Source organism: Phyllobates terribilis, unplaced genomic scaffold (genome assembly GCF_046119375.1).
Source record: "Phyllobates terribilis strain yellow unplaced genomic scaffold, ASM4611937v1 Scaffold_17__1_contigs__length_24005725, whole genome shotgun sequence".
Classification (NCBI taxonomy): Eukaryota; Metazoa; Chordata; class Amphibia; order Anura; family Dendrobatidae; genus Phyllobates; species Phyllobates terribilis.
Genome location: NW_027362777.1, coordinates 4024980 through 4042500, shown reverse-complemented (window position 1 = coordinate 4042500; position 17521 = coordinate 4024980).

Genomic DNA, 17521 nt, shown 5'->3' with positions numbered 1-17521 from the left:
GATTGCATGGTGATAAAGAACCTGAGGGCCATATACCTTCAAGAAAAAGATCTCATAAGGACACATTGCCTTGAATTGTGAAGAACACAATAATGTTTTCCATACAATTCTATTCTGTTCTATTCAGGATATATTAAAAAAAAGTCTGGTCCTTAGAAGTTATAAAATGAGGTCAATACAACCTCAGGTGAAGAACAACACATCACAAATTACACCAGGTCATCGAATATTTACCAAAAAATAGACTTAAATGCAGAAACAGTGTGTGAAAGATTAAAGGGGTTGTCCAATGAAAACAAGCTCCCATCTACAGGAACCTTCATCCCCTTTAGATTGGAACGGTGGTCCGCATGCTAAAATGCTGCTCCATTCATTCTATATGAGGCGGCCATGAAGTGCGCCTGACTTTTTTGGACCGATGAGACAGAGTGGCCTTACAGAGAAGGGTCCTTGGATTGGACGCTGAGTTACGGACCCCAAAGCAGAACTGAATATGATGTACTAGTGGGAGTCACGAGTGCGAGGGTTCAAGGGCGCCAGTAGTGGAAGACATAGTGCGCGAAACCGAAGAACAAGTAAGCAGACCTGCTGATCAGCACTGCAGCGCTGAGGCCGAGTTATGGAGAAATAGGGAGCGACAGTGCGCCTCACCAGTCCTGGAGTATATTACAGAGGAAGGATACTGTGTGGAAAATGCTTCATACTGTAAAGGAAACCTCCAGAACACTTTGTGCCCCCCGATATCCCTTGTATGCCGGGACGTTGCTAGGGTCATAAAATATCAGGGGCCAAAGCCCCACAGTAGGTGTTTCCCCATACAACCTCCCCGCCACTTAAAAGAGAACCTATACATATATAATTACAGTACACCATTGTTGCTAACCTAAAATACACAACCGAAAGACCAATATTCCCAAAATTACTTCTACACAATGCAATAATAATCCCGCTACACAATGCCCTCTACCATCAACACTACACAGTGAGTACATAGTATTATGATATGACCATTGCCTCTACATAAAAAACACTGTACAAAGACCATCTGACTTCTCACATTTCCAGCACCGTCCCCATCTATTCCCACCCTGCACAACCTCCCCATGCTGCCTGCTCCTCCGACATGGAATAGGAACCTCAATACTTCAAAAATTATGTCATTACTATGATTACCCTCCACCAATTAATGCTACAAAGACTGTGTGCCAGATAGAGGGGACCTATAAAAATAATAGCGCCCCATAGAAAGTAGTAAAGACCCCACTGTGCTACCTAGCAAGTAATAATGCCAGATATGCTCTTATGAAAGTTTCAATATCTGAAGTGTTCCCTCCAAGCAACAAATACCGTTGAGTATCCCCTTTAAGTAATAATGCCCCTTAAAGCCACAATCAAACTACACCCAACTACAAAGTTCTTCTTCAAGTCTATGGACGATGATTTCGGGGTGGTGAAAGAAGAAATTTCTGATGATGCACCCATTTAAAAGAAATAATGTCCTGAGTGCCCCCATAGCACCCTGTATATTGTATGATAGTCCCACAGCTCACTACACACTGTATGAGGGTCCCCACAGCTCCCTATGCACTGTATGATGGTCCCCACAGCTCCCTATACACTGCATGATGGTCCCCACAGCTCCCTATGCACTGTATGATGGTCCCCACAGCTCCCTATGCACTGTATGATGGTCCCCACAGATCCCTATACACTACATGATGGTCCCCACAGCTCCCTAGGTAATGTATGATGTTCCCCACAGCTCCGTATGCACTGTATGATGGTCCCCACAGCTCCCTATGCACTAAATGATGGTCCCCACAGATCCCTATACACTGTATGATAATCCCCATAGCTCCCTATACCCTGTATGATGGTCCCCACAGCTCCGTATGCCCTGTATGATGGTACCCATAGTTCCATATGCACTGTATCATGGTTCCCACAGCTACCTATGCACTGTATGATGGTCCCCACAGCTATCTACGCTCTGCATGATGGAACCCACAGCTCCCTATGCACTGTATGATGGTCCCCACAGCTATCTACGCTCTGTATAATGGTCCCCACAGCTCACTATGCACTGTATGATGGTCCCCACAGCTTCTTAGATACTGTATGATGGTCCTCATACTTCCCTATACACTGTATGATGGTCCCCACAGGTCCCTACACACTGTATGATGGTCCCCACAGCTCCTTAGATACTGTATGAGGTCCCCACAGCTCCCTAGACACTGTAAGATGGTTCCCACAGCTCCTTAGACACTGTATGATGGTCCCCACAGCTCCCTATGCTCTGTATGATGGTCCCCACAGCTACCTACGCTCTGTATGATGGTCCCCACAGTGCCCTATGCACTGTATGATGGTCTTCACAGCTCCCTAAGCATTGTATGATGGTCTCCACAGCTCCCTATGCATTGTATGATGGTCTTCATAGCTCTCTACGCACTGAATGATGGTACCCACGGCTCCTTATACACTGTATGATGGTCCCCACGGCTCTTTATGTACTGTATGATGGTCCCTGCAGCTCCCTACGCTCGGTATGATGGTCCCCACAGCTCCCTATGCACTGCATAATGGTCCCCACACCTCCCTAATCCCTGTATGATGGTCCCCACATCTCCCTATGCACTGTATGATGGTCCCCACAGCTCCTTAGGCACTGTATGATGGTCCCCACAGCTATCTATGCACTGCATAATGGTCCCCACAGCTCCCTATGCACTGCATAATGGTCCCCACAGCTCCCTATGCACTGCATAATGGTCCCCACAGCTCCCTATGCCCTGTATGATGGTCCCCACATCTCCCTATGCACTGCATAATGGTCCTCACAGCTCTCTATGCCCTGTATGATGGTCTCCACAGCTACCTATGCATTGTCTGATGGTCCCCGCAGCTCCCTATGCCCTGTATGATGGTCCCCACAGCTCCCTATGCACTGTATGATGGTCTCCACAGCTCCCTATGCATTGTCTGATGGTCCCCACGGCTCCCTATGCACTGTATGATGGTCTCTACAACTCCTTATAACTGGCATGATGGTCCCTACAACTTCCTATATCCTGTATAATGGCCCTCACAGCCCCATATATACAGTACTGTATGATGGCCCCCACAGCTCAATATATACTGTATGATGGCCCCCACACCCACTTGTACACTATATTATGGCCCCTACAGCTCCCTTTATACTGTATGATGGCCCCACAGCCCCTTATAAACTGTATTCTGGCACCCACTCCCCATTTTATATAATATGACGGCCCCACTGCCCTTATATACAGCATGATGACTCCCATAGCCCCTTACAGTATGATGGCACCCATACCCCTTATATATACAGGTGCATCTCACTAAATTACAATATCATCAAAAAGTTTATTTATTTTAGTTCTTCAATACAAAAAGTGAAACTCATATATTATATAAAGTCATTACAATCAAAGTGATCTATTTCAAGTGTTTATTTCTGTTATTGTTGATGATTATGGCCAGGGGCGCACATAGAAATCATGAGGCCCCATAGCAGAAGCTCTAATTGGACCCCCCCACCAAAAAAATAAAGAAATATTTGTCTGTGTCACAGAAGAGCCGATCTCACAACTTTCCAGCCTTTACTTCGCTTTTCTAATGTTCCTCCTACTGAAGTCCTAGATCCCTCTTTCATTGCCCCCATGAAGTATGATGCCAATAAAAGTGCCCCCCAAACACAGTATGATACCCCCATGGTGCATTCCTCCACATTAGCCTCTACATGAACAGTATAATGACCTTATTGTACCCCACTTCAACTCCCAAGGCAAAGTATGGTGACCCTAACACAGTATGATTCCCCCAACTGTGACTCCCACACAGCCCTCCATACAGTATAATGGGCCTACATACAGTATAATGGCCCACACTAGCCCTCCAAACAGTATAATAGACCCCACACAAACCTTCATACCGTATAATTGCTTTCATACAGTATAACGGCCCCCCAAAAAGCCCTCAAAATATCATAATGGCCCCACATAGACTTCGATATAGTATAATATGCCACCCATAATCCTCCATATAGTATAATGCACCCTCCAAAATCCTCCATATAGTATAATGCACCCCCCATAATCCTCCATATAGTATAATGAACTTCCCATGGTCCTCGATAGAATATAATGCACTCCCCATAGTCCTCCATACAGTATATTTCACACCCCAAAGGGTAAAATGCAGCCCCCATATAGTATAATGCACCCCACACTCCTGCAATATTATGGGCACCACGTACTCACTGATTTTAAAATACTGTATGTTTTATATAAGACGACCCGAGTATAAGCCGAGGCCCCTAATTGTACCACAAAAAAACTGGGAAAACGTATTGAGTTGAGTATAAGCCTAGGGTGGGAAATGCAGCAGCTACTGGAAAATTTCACCATCCTGGTATGTATGACTCCCTCATCACCAATCCTGGTATGTATGGCACCCCTCATCCCCCAATCCTAGTACATATGGCACCCCTCATCCCCCAATCCTGGTACATATGGCTCCCCTCATCCCCCAATCCTGGTATGCATGGACCCCCTCATACCCCAATCCTGGTATGCATGGCCCCCTCATCCCCCAATCCTGGTATGTGTGGCCTCCTCATCACCAATCCTGGTATGTATGGCACCCCTCATCCCCCAATCCTGGTACATATGGCTCCCCTCATCCCCCAATCCTGGTATGCATGGACCCCCTCATACCCCAATCCTGGTATGCATGGCCCCCTCATCCCCCAATCCTGGTATGTGTGGCCCCATCACTGCACACTGTCTGTCATCACTGTATTCCTGTGACAGCCAGCCTGTTGCTAGTGTTCATAGGAGACTGTGATTTCTGCTATATATAGCAATGCTGTATATAGCACAAGCAATCAGGTGATTGCAGGTTCAAGCCCCCTAAAGAGACTAACAAATACAGTGAAAAGTAAAAAAAAAAATGAAAAAAGTATAAAAGTTGAAATCATCCCAGTTTTCCCCCATTAAAAATTAAGAAATATAAAACATTTAAAAAATACACATATTTGGTATCGCTGCGTTTGTAAAAGTCAGATCCATCGAAATATAAAATAAATTAATCCATTTAGTAAACGGCGTAACTAGAAAATTACATAAAATGCCAGAATTACAGATTTTCATTTGTTGCAACAAGAAAAAAATATATAATAACAGACAATCAAAACATTGTATATACCCCAAAATGATATCAATATAACCATCAGTTTGTGGTGCAAAAAACTAGCCCTCACGCAGCCCCATTCCCGAAACATGAAAACGCCGCGGCTTTCAGATCTCGGAAAGTGGCGACACAAGCAAATTATTTTTATTATTTTTTTTTACAAATTTCTGAATTTTTTTTTCATCACTTAAATATAAATGATATAAATCATCACTTAAGTAGAAGAGATGAAGCTTTACTACCTCCTGCTCCAGCTCCAGCACTTCACCGCTGCCGCTGATCTTTAGTCACTGGCTTCAAGGGTGACATCATGACTGCAGCTCTGCAGCCAATCACTTGGCTCAGTGGGCCACCCTGACAGAGCTTCTAAGCTCAGTGATTGGCTGCAGCAATGAAGTGTGCTGAAGTTGAGCCATCACCGCTGCAGCCTGTCACAATAGAGCACAGGAAGCGCTGAAGATCCAGAGCTGGAGCCGCAGGAGAAAGTAAAGCTCTGTGTGTTTTCTCTACCACTGGGAACCTCCTATATATTACATAAAAACATTCCTGAAAACCCCTTTAATCTGACTTTATAGAAAAAGTCTATATCCGGCTACTGTCCTCCCCTCATGAATCACAAAATATGCCAAGTGTGAACAACTCCTGTCCCCAAATGAGGACTTGCAGGCGATCAGTTGATAGTCGGGGGTCTGGCAGTGAACCCCCTCAGCAATCAGCTGTGTTTTGCTGGACGTAGCGGCCTCTCCAGGACACATGTGGTATTACATGGTTCACTTTCAGAATAATATGTAATATGTAATACATGATATCTTGAAGTCTTCCAGAAGAAGATATTGGCAGACAGGTAATGACTTATTACCTACCAGCCATTGTCTCTTTATCACTCGCTAGTTCTTATACACATTTGGATGATGTCACATCTTCGTTGGAAGCCGTATTAGGAACCTCCATCGCAGATTTTATCATACAGGACGAGTTCTCAGCCAACAGCTATTTGGCCATTGTTCACATGACGTAAGCCTATGTTATATACAGCAATATGCAGCAGGATACACGAGATCCAGGGAAATATCCGATCGCCAGAAATGGGGTCAGGAAGGATTTTTTTTCCCCCCTGAATCAGAATTCTTTTGGGGGGGTTTCTTTGCCTTCTTCTGGATCTTTGGGTCCCAATGACCCTCAGGTGGTCCCCAATGACCGCAGCTCGTTTTGTGGTCTCCACCGGGGCCAATCTGAGAGTGACTGTGACCATAGTTTAATTTCTTAAAGGACCAGTAATATTTTCATTACAATGTTGCTTATTGCTATTTCAATAAAAAAATTAATTATATATATATATTGTTTTGTGTGTTTTTTTTCCTGGATTTCACCTTACACAGTGAGAATGATAAGAGTAATTACAAAATATGGGGGCTCCATACACAGAGAGAACTCTGGTACCAAATTCCATGACAATTGTTCTGGGGTTCAGTCTGTGATGGAGCAGTAACATTGTATCCAGGACGTCGTACACACCATGCTGCAGAAAGAAGACTGAAGAACGGGACGCAGCCGCAGAATACAGGAGACACAGGGTCTTGTGTAACAGTAAAAAACAGGAAAGATGTTCAACAAGTGGCTGGGGGGCTCCAGGACCAAACCAGGAGGGAGGCCTCAGTCATCAGTGGCCAATATTCGCATGAAGTGTCCTACATTTACCAACCGTTCTGCAGCCACTCGTTTACCTTTCTCCAACACCTCCGTCGCTCCTTGCAGTTATTAGGCCACCACCGAAATGCTTTTCTGACTACACACAGACACGTACATAGAAACCGTGCATGCCGCCATCACCGGACACAACCAGAGTCCTGGTCCAGACCAGTGGCCTTTCCAATTCAAGTCTACTTGGGTTTAAACAAGGGTCCTGTCTCTAAGAGAACCATGTGCAGGCCACTTGGAACAGCAGTAATACAGTAACACCAGGTTAATATTCTTCAGGCACAGAGATGCACAGACAGTGAACCCTCTTAAAAAGAAGAATTGGACTGACATTCCCTAAGCAATAAGTACCCACACAATTGGAGGGACAGATTGCTAGCCCTTGCTGCACCATGGTGTATGCCCAGTGGTGGCCACTCTTAGTCTAAGTTGGCTCTTCAGATTGCATGGTGATAAAGAACCTGAGGGCCATATACCTTCAAGAAAAAGATCTCATAAGGACACGTCGCCTTGAATTGTGAAGAACACAATAATGTTTTCCATACAATTCTATTGTGTTCTATTCAGGATATATTAAAACAAAGTCTGGTCCTTAGAAGTTATAAAATGAGGTCAATACAACCTCAGGTGAAGAACAGCACATCACAAATTACACCAGGTCATCGAATATTTACCAAAAAATAGACTTAAATGCAGAAACAGTGTGTGAAAAATTAAAGGGGTTGTCCAATGAAAACAAGCTCCAATCTACAGGAACCTTCATCCCCTTTAGATTGGAACGGTGGTCCGCATGCTAAAATGCTGCTCCATTCATTCTATAGGAGGCGGCCATGAAGTGCGCCCGACTTTTTTGGACCGATGAGACAGAGTGGCCTTACAGAGAAGGGTCCTTGGATTGGACGCCGAGTTACGGACCCCAAAGCAGCACTGAATATGATGTACTAGTGGGAGTCACGAGTGCAAGGGTTCAAGGGCGCCAGTAGTGGAAGACATAGTGCGCGAAACCGAAGAACAAATAAGCAGACCTGCTGATCAGCACTGCAGTCCTGAGGCCGAGTTATGGCGAAATAGGGAGCGACAGTGCGCCTCACCAGTCCTGGAGTATATTACACAGGAAGGATACTGTGTGGAAAATGCTTCATACTGTAAAGGAAACGTCCAGAACACTTTGTGCCCCCCGATATCCCTTGTATGCCGGGACGTTGCTAGGGTCCTAAAAGATCAGGGGCCAAAGCCCCAAAGTAGGTGTTTCCCCATACAACCTCCCCGCCACTTAAAAGAGGACCTATACATATATAATTACAGTACACCATTGTTGCTAACCTAAAATACACAACTGAAAGACCAATATTCCCAAAATTACTTCTATACAAGGCAATAATAATCCCGCTACACAATGCCCTCTACCATCAACACTACACAGTGAGTACATAGTATTATGATATGACCATTGCCTCTACATAAAAACACACTGTACAAAGACCATCTGACTTCTCACATTTCCAGCACCGTCCCCATCTATTCCCACCCTGCACAACCTCCCCATGCTGCCTGCTCTTCCCACGTGGAATAGGAACCTCAATACTTCAAAAATTATGTCATTACTATGATTACCCTCCACCAATTAATGCTACAAAGACTGTATGCCAGATAGAGGGGACCTATAAAAATAATAGCGTCCCATAGAAAGTAGTAAAGACCCCACTGTGCTACCTAGCAAGTAATAATGCCAGATATGCTCTTATGAAAGTTTCAATATCTGAAGTGTTCCCTCCAAGCAACAAATACCGTTGAGTATCCGCTTTAAGTAATAATGCCCCCTTAAAGCCACAATCAAACTACACCCAACTACAAAGTTCTTCTTCAAGTCTATGGACGATGATTTTGGGGTGGTGAAAGAAGAAATTTCTGATGATGCACCCATTTAAAAGAAATAATGTCCTGAGTGCCCCCATAGCACCCTGTATATTGTATGATAGTCCCACAGCTCACTACACACTGTATGATGGTCCCCACAGCTCCCTATGCACCGTATGATGGTCCCCACAGATCCCTATACACTGCATGATGGTCCCCACAGCTCCCTACGCACTGTATGATGATCCCCACAGCTCCCTACACACTGTATGATGAACCCCATAGCTCCCTATACCCTGTATGATGGTCCCCACAGCTCTCTATGCACTGCATAATGGTCTCCACAGCTCCCTATGCCCTGTATGATGGTCCCCACAGCTCCCTATGCACTGTATGATGGTCCCCACAGCTCCCTATGCCCTGTATGATTGTACCCACAGTTCCATATGCACTGTATCATGGTCCCCACAGCTCCCTACGCTCTGTATGATGGTCCCCACAGCTCCCTATGCACTGTATGATGGTCCCCACAGCTCCCTATGCACTGTATGATGGTACCCACAGCTCCATATGCACTGGTGTCATGGTCCCCACAGCTCCCTACACACTGTATGATGGTCCCCACAGCTCCTTAGATACTGTACGATGGTCCCCACAGCTCCCTAGACACTGTATGATGGTCCCCACAGCTTCCTACACACTGTATGATTTTCCCCACAGCTCCTTAGATACTGTATGAGGGTCCCCACAGCTCCCTAGACACTGTATGATGATCCCCACAGCTCCCCCATGCACTCTATGATGGTCCCCACAGCTCCCTATGCATCGCATAATGGTCCCTGCAGCTCCCTATGCACTGCATAATGGTCCCCACAGCTCCCTACGCACTGCATAATGGTCCACACAGCTCCCTATGCCCTGTATGATGGTCCCCACATCTCCCTATGCATTGTCTGATGGTCCCCACAGCTCCCTATGCACTGCATAATGGTTCCCACAGCTCTCTATGCACTGCATAATGGTCCCCACAGCTCCCTATGCCCTGTATGATGGTCCCCACATCTCTCTATGCACTGTATGATGGTCCCCAAAGCTCCTTAGGCATTGTATGATGGTCTCCACAGCTCCCTATGCATTGTCTGATGGTCCCCACAGCTCTCTACGCACTGTATGATGGTCCCTGCAGCTCCCTATGCACTGTATGATGGTCCCCACAGCTCCCTATGCCCTGTATGATTGTACCCACAGTTCCATATGCACTGTATCATGGTCCCCACAGCTCCCTATGCCCTGTATGATGGAACCCACAGCTATCTACGCTCTGTATGATGGTCCCCACAGCTCACTATGCACTGAATGATGGTCCCCACGGCTACTTATACACTGTATGATGGTCCCCATGGCTCCTTATGTACTGTATGATGGTCCCCGCAGCTCCCTACGCTCGGTATGATGGTCCTTACAGCTCCCTATGCACTGCATAATGGTCCCCACAGCTCCCTATGCCCTGCATGATGGTCCCCACATTTCCCTATGCACTGTATGATGGTCCCCACAGCTCCTTAGGCACTGTATGATGGTCTCCACACCTCCCTATGCATTGTCTGATGGTCCCCACAGCTCTCTACGCACTGTATGATGGTCCCTGCAGCTCCTTATGCACTGTATGATGGTCCCCACGGCTCCTTATACACTGTATGATGGTCCCCACGGCTCCTTATACACTGTATGATGGTCCCCACAGCACCTTATGTACTGTATGACAGTCCCCACAGCTCCCTACGCTCTGTATGATGGTCTCTACAACTCCCTATGCACTGCATAATGGTCCCCACAGCTCCCTACGCACTGCATAATGGTCCCCACAGCTCCCTATGCCCTGTATGATGGTCCCCACATCTCCCCATGTATTGTCTGATGGTCCCCACAGCTCCCTATGCACTGCATAATGGTTCCCACAGCTCTCTATGCACTGCATAATGGTCCCCACAGCTCCCTATGCCCTGTATGATGGTCCCCACATCTCCCTATGCACTGTATGATGGTCCCCAAAGCTCCTTAGGCATTGTATGATGGTCTCCACAGCTCCCTATGCATTGTCTGATGGTCCCCACAGCTCTCTACGCACTGTATGATGGTCCCTGCAGCTTCTTATGCACTGTATGATGGTCCCCACAGCTCCTTATACACTTTATGATGGTCCCCACAGCTCCTTATACACTGTATGATGGTCCCCACAGCACCTTATGTACTGTATGATAGTCCCCACAGCTCCCTAAACTCTGTATGATGGTCCCCACAACTCCCTATGCACTGCATAATGGTCCCCACAGCTCCCTATGCACTGTATAATGGTCCCCACAGCTCCCTATGCCCTGTATCATGGTCCCCACATCTCCCTATGCATTGTCTGATGGTCCCCACAGCTCCCTATGCACTGCATAATGGCCCCCACAGCTCTCTATGCACTGCATAATGGTCTCCACAGCTCCCTATACACTGCCTAATGGACCCCACAGCTCCCTATGTACTGCATAATGGTCCCCACAGCTCCCTATGCCCTGTATGATGGTCCCCACAGCTCCCTATGCCCTGTATGATGGTCCCCACAGCTCCCTATGCACTGTATGATGGTCCCCACAGCTCACTATGCATTGTCTGATGGTCCCCACAGCTCCCTATGAACTGTATGATGGTCCCCACAGCTCCCTATGCACTGCATAATGATCCCCACAGCTCCCTATGCAATGCATAATGGTCCCCACAGCTCCCAATGCACTGTATGAAGGTCTCCACAGCTCCCTATGCATTGTCTGATGGTCCCCACAGCTCCCTAGGCCCTGTATGATGGTCTCCACAGCTCCCTATGCATTGTCTGATGGTCCCCACAGCTCCCTATGCACTGCATAATGGTCCCCACAGCTCCCTATGCACTGTATGATGGTCTCCACAGCTCCCTATGCACTGTATGATGGTCTCCACAGCTCCCTATGCAGTGTATGATGGTCTCTACAACTCCTTATAACTGGCATGATGGTCCCTACAACTCCCTATATCCTGTATAATGGCCCTCACAGCCCCATATATACAGTACTGTATGATGGCCCCCGCATCCCAATATATACTGTATGATGGCCCCCACACCCACTTGTACACTATATTATGGCCCCTACAGCTCCCTTTATACTGTATGATGGCCCCACGGCCCCTTATAAACTGTATTCTGGCACCCACTCCCCATTTTATATAATATGATGGCCCCACTGCCCCTTATATATAGCATGATGACTCCCATAGCCCCTTATAGTATGATGGCACCCACACCCCTTATATATACAGATGCATCTCACTAAATTAGAATATCATCAAAAAGTTTATTTATTTTAGTTCTTCAATGGTGAAAATGAAACTCATATATTATATAAAGTCATTACAATCAAAGTGATCTATTTCAAGTGTTTATTTCTGTTATTGTTGATGATTATGGCCAGGGGCGCACATAGAAATCATGAGGCCCTATAGCAGAAGCTCTAATTGGACCCCCCCCCACCAAAAAAATAACTAAATATTTGTCTGTGTCACAGAAGAGCCGATCTCACAACTTTCCAGCCTTTACTTCATTTTTCTAATTTTCCTCCTACTGAAGTCCTAGATCCCTCTTTCATTGCCCCATGAAGTATGATGCCAATAAAAGTGCCCCCCAAACACAGTATGATACCCCCATGGTGCACTCCTCCACATTAGCCTCTACATGAACAGTATAATGACCTTATTGTACCCCACTTCAACTCCCAAGGCAAAGTATGGTGACCCTAACACAGTATGATTCCCCCAACTGTGACTCCCACACAGCCCTCCATACAGTATAATGGGCCTACATACAGTATAACGGCCCACACTAGCCCTCCAAACAGTATAATGGCCCCACACAGCCCTCCATACAGTATAATGGGCCTACATACAGTATAATGGCCCACACTAGCCCTCCAAACAGTATAATGGCCCCACACAGCCCTCCAAACAGTATGATGGACCCCACACAAACCTTCACACTGTATAATTGCTTTCATACAGTAGAACGGCCCCCCACATAGCCCTCAAAATATCATAATGGCCCCACATAGACTTCCATATAGTATAATATGCCACCCGTAATCCTCCATATAGTATAATACACCCTCCAAAATCCTCCATATAGTATAATGCACCCCCCATAATCCTCCATATAGTATAATGAACTTCCCATGGTCCTCAATAGAATATAATGCACTCCCATAGTCCTCCATACAGTATATTTCACACCCCAAAGGGTAAAATGCAGCTCCCATATAGTATAATACACCACACAGTCCTGCAGTATTATGGGCACCACGTACTCACTGATTTTAAAATACCGTATGTTTTAAATAAGACGACCCGAGTATAAGCCGAGGCCCCTAATTTTACCACAACCTCCCACCCCCCCAATACTCACCTATCCTCCTCGCTCCCCCGAGGCTCACGGGCCCCATAGCAGTGGTGTGGCCTGCCACCATTGGCGGTACGCCACTGATTATGGCTTAAAGCCAATGCAATCACAAAAGTCATTATCTCAGTAAATTAGAATACTTTATAACAACAGCTTGAAAAATGTTTTTAAAATCCGAAATGTTGGCCTACTGAAATGTATGTTCAGTAAATGCCCTCAATACTTGGTCGGGGCTCCTTTTGCATCAATTACTGCATCAATGCGGCAATGTGGCATGGAGGGATCAGCCTGTGGCCCTGCTGAGGTGTTATGGAAGCCCAGGTGGCTTTGATAGCAGCCTTCAGCTCGCCTGCTTTGTTGGGTTTGGTGTCTCTTATTTTCCTCATGACAATACCCCATAGATTCTCTATAATAGATTCTCTATGGGGTTAAGGTCATGTGAGTTTGCTGACCAATTAAGCACAGTGATACTGTTGTGTGTAAACCAGGTATTGGTACTTTTGGCAGTGTGGACAGGCGCCAAGTCCTGCTGGAGAATGACATTTCCATCTCCATGAAGCTTGTCATCAGAGGGAAGCATGAAGCGCTTTAAAATGTCCTGGTAGACGGCTGCGCTGACTTTGGTGTTGATAAAACACAGTGGACCTACACCAGCAGATGACATGGCTCCCCAAACCATCACTGATTGTGGACACTTCACACTAGACCTCAAGCCGCTTGGATTGTGGCCTCTCCACTCTTCCTCCAGACTCTGGGACATTGATTTCCAAAGGAAAATTGGAACTCTGGGACCTTGTGGATGGTGTCAATGACTGCCTTCTGGACATCTGTCAAGTCAGCAGTCTTCCCCATGATTGTGGAGCCTGCTGAAACAGACTATGGGACATTTTTAAACACTTAGGAAGCAGTTGCAGGTGTTTTTTGTTAATTATTCTAATTTACTGAGATAATGACTTTTGTGTTTTCATTGGCTGTAAGCCATAATCGTCAACATTAACAGAAATAAACACTTGAAATAGATCTCTCTGTTTGTAATGACTCTATATAATATATGAGTTTCACTTTTTGTATTGAAGAACTGAAATAAATTAACTTTTTGATGATATTGTAATTTAGTGAGATGCACCTGCATATGATGACTGTTGCCCCCAGTGGAATACATGCGGTGTCTATTTTGGGATATTTTAGTACACCCATGATGATACTATAGACAGTCATTATACCTGGAATGGCCCCTTCCTTGCGTGCCTGGCTTTTTTTGGCTTACATGTCTAACAATCACATATGTGTTGTGTCCCTTCCCCCATCATCCTATTCTTCTATTGCTGAATAAATATGATAGATTTTATACTCCCTGGACTCCTTTGATGGTCTTTTACCCTGCGGGGTTTTCTCTCATATATGGACTCACTGTGTGGTGGTGATGGTAGAGGACATTGTGTAGCAGGATCATTTTGGCCTTGTATAGTAGTAATTTTGGGAATATTGGTCTTTGTATAGTGTATTTTAGATTAGTAACAGTGGTATACTGTAATTATATATGTATAAATCCTCTTTTAAGTGGCAGAGAGGTTATATGGGGAAACATGTACTTTGGGGCTGGGGTCCCTGATCTCTTAGGACCCCAGCAACGCTCCTGCACTGGGGAAAAGCAGGGTCTGGAGGCCACTTTAATATCATCATTTTACGGATATGACGCCAAAGAAACTAATGAAGTGCTTTGCAAAGTGCCATAATTTCACAATTCTGAAAACAAATTGTAAGTATAGTTCCACTATAAGTGATGTTAATTCTGTTATGAGAGCTAACCTTCTGAGACAGTTTATCACTGTGGTGTGTGAATTGTCACATTAAGCTTTGCTACATCAATACATAGTGAAGCTCAGGGTCAAAATGCTGCAGGTCCCATCTCTTCTACAGAACAATCCCATGGAAATAAAACTGATCATTTTATCAGACGGGATCATTAGAACTTACCTGGTTGGATCCTTTGTTTCTGGTGGTTTCTTTCCCAGGTCGTCATTAAGGCCCTTTACAATAAGCTCCAAAAACTCATCGGACTTTCTGAATCTTTCAAGCGTTTTCTCCATCACAGAAAGGACAGAAAGGAGGCGCTTATCCTGGCAGAAGAGGATCAGAGATATATTGTTCTACATCTTCCAGATGTTTGGATTTATTCACAGACTAATGATTAATCTCGCATGAAGAATGATAATATTATAAGAGATCACAATTTTGGGGTAAAATTATTCAATTTTTTAAAAATATATATATAGCAATTACATTATTCTGACAAGAGCAATTTTTTGTTTTTTTCCTCCCCTTTTTCCCAAAAAATATAACTTTGTTTTTCCATTCACATAGACGGAGGGCTTGTGTTTTGTGGGACTAGTTGTTGTTTGGAATGACAACATTCAATTTAGCACATAAAGTATTGAAAAATGGGGAAAAAAGTAAGGTTATTATTTTTGTTTGTTTGGGGTTTTTTATGAACATTTTAAAAAATGTGGTTTGTGAGACCATTTTCATCTTGCGAAGACCTAATTTTATAAAATGATCCCATTGATGGAGTTGTCGGCTTCTTCCTGTGGAGAGATCAGTAGTTACAAGTTTCTGAATGCATTTTTGGGAGGGAAGTAGAGTGACCCAAAAACCACAACCACAACCATGGCACTTTACTGTCCTTTACAGCATTGACCCGACGTGTAATAGATTTATATATAATGAAAGATTGTACTTATGTCAATGCAGCAGAAACAAATATTGTTTTACGCTTTTTCTTTTTTATAGTTGGCCAGAAAACCGCAGAACCTTAAGCAGAAAATGACATGAATGAGAACATCTGCCCGGCTTGTACCGGATCCGGGGGTGTTACGTACAAGGCGAAGTCCCCACAATAAGGATTTGCTTCATTTTGGTGCAGAGTTTCTAGTAGTTTCTGGTTACTACTGTTACAGGCAGATGCCGTCTGCATAATACAGCCAGCACCGCCTCAACCCCCTCCATGCATGTGGACCCCGGCACAAACACTCAGGTACATCCTTTTATGTTAAGACATTAATAATTCTACAATTATCACACACAACTTATATACAGAAACCGCCCAACCGTCCCCGATCCAATGGGACTGTCCGGCTGTCGCTGGAGGTCGGGGCTATGTCCTGACGAGCTGTGTTCTGTCAGGACAGTCTGTGTAGCACAAGAATGTCTCATGCCGTGCTGCTGTGATTGCTCCTGGAGAGGGGCAGCATCCGCTCCGCACGCCTCGTACACGCCCGGCTCCGCTCCACACGCCTCGTACACGCCCAGCTCCGCTCCGCACGCCTCGTACAAGCCCGGCTCCGCTCCGCACGCCTCGTACAAGCCCGGCTCCGCACGCCTCGTACATGCGCGGCTCCGCTCAGCACGCCTCGTACACGCGCGCGGCTCCGCTCGCCTCGTACACGCCCGGCTCCGCTCGCCTCGTACAAGCCCGGCTCCGTTCCACACGCCTCGTACACGCGCGGTTCCGCTCCGCACGCCTCGTACACGCGCGGCTCCGCTCCGCACGCCTCGTACACGCGCGGCTCCGGTCCGCACGCCTCGTACACGCGCGGCTACGCTCCGTACGCCTCGTACACGCGCGGCTACGCTCCGTACGCCTCGTACACGCGCGGCTACGCTCCGTACGCCTCGTACACGCGCGGCTCCGCTCCGCACGCCTCGTACACGCGCGCGGCTCCGCTCGCCTCGTACAAGCCCGGCTCCGTTCCACACGCGCGGTTCCGCTCCGCACGCCTCGTACACGCGCGGCTCCGGTCCGCACGCCTCGTACACGCGCGGCTACGCTCCGTACGCCTCGTACACGCGCGGCTACGCTCCGTACGCCTCGTACACGCGCGGCTACGCTCCGTACGCCTCGTACACGCGCGGCTCCGCTCCGCACGCCTCTTACACGCCCGGCTCCGCTCGCCTTGTACAAGCTCGGCTCCGTTCCACACGCCTCGTACACGCGCGGTTCCGCTCCGCACGCCTCGTACACGCGCGGCTCCGCTCCGCACGCCTCGTACACGCGCGGCTCCGGTCCGCACGCCTCGTACACGCGCGGCTACGCTCCGTACGCCTCGTACACGCCCGGCTACGCTCCGTACGCCTCGTACACGCGCGGCTACGCTCCGTACGCCTCGTACACGCGGCTCCGCTCCGTACGCCTCGTACACACGCGACTCTGCACCATACCCTCGTACACACGCGGCTCCGCTCCGTACGCCTCGTACACGCACGGCTCCGCTCCGTACGCCT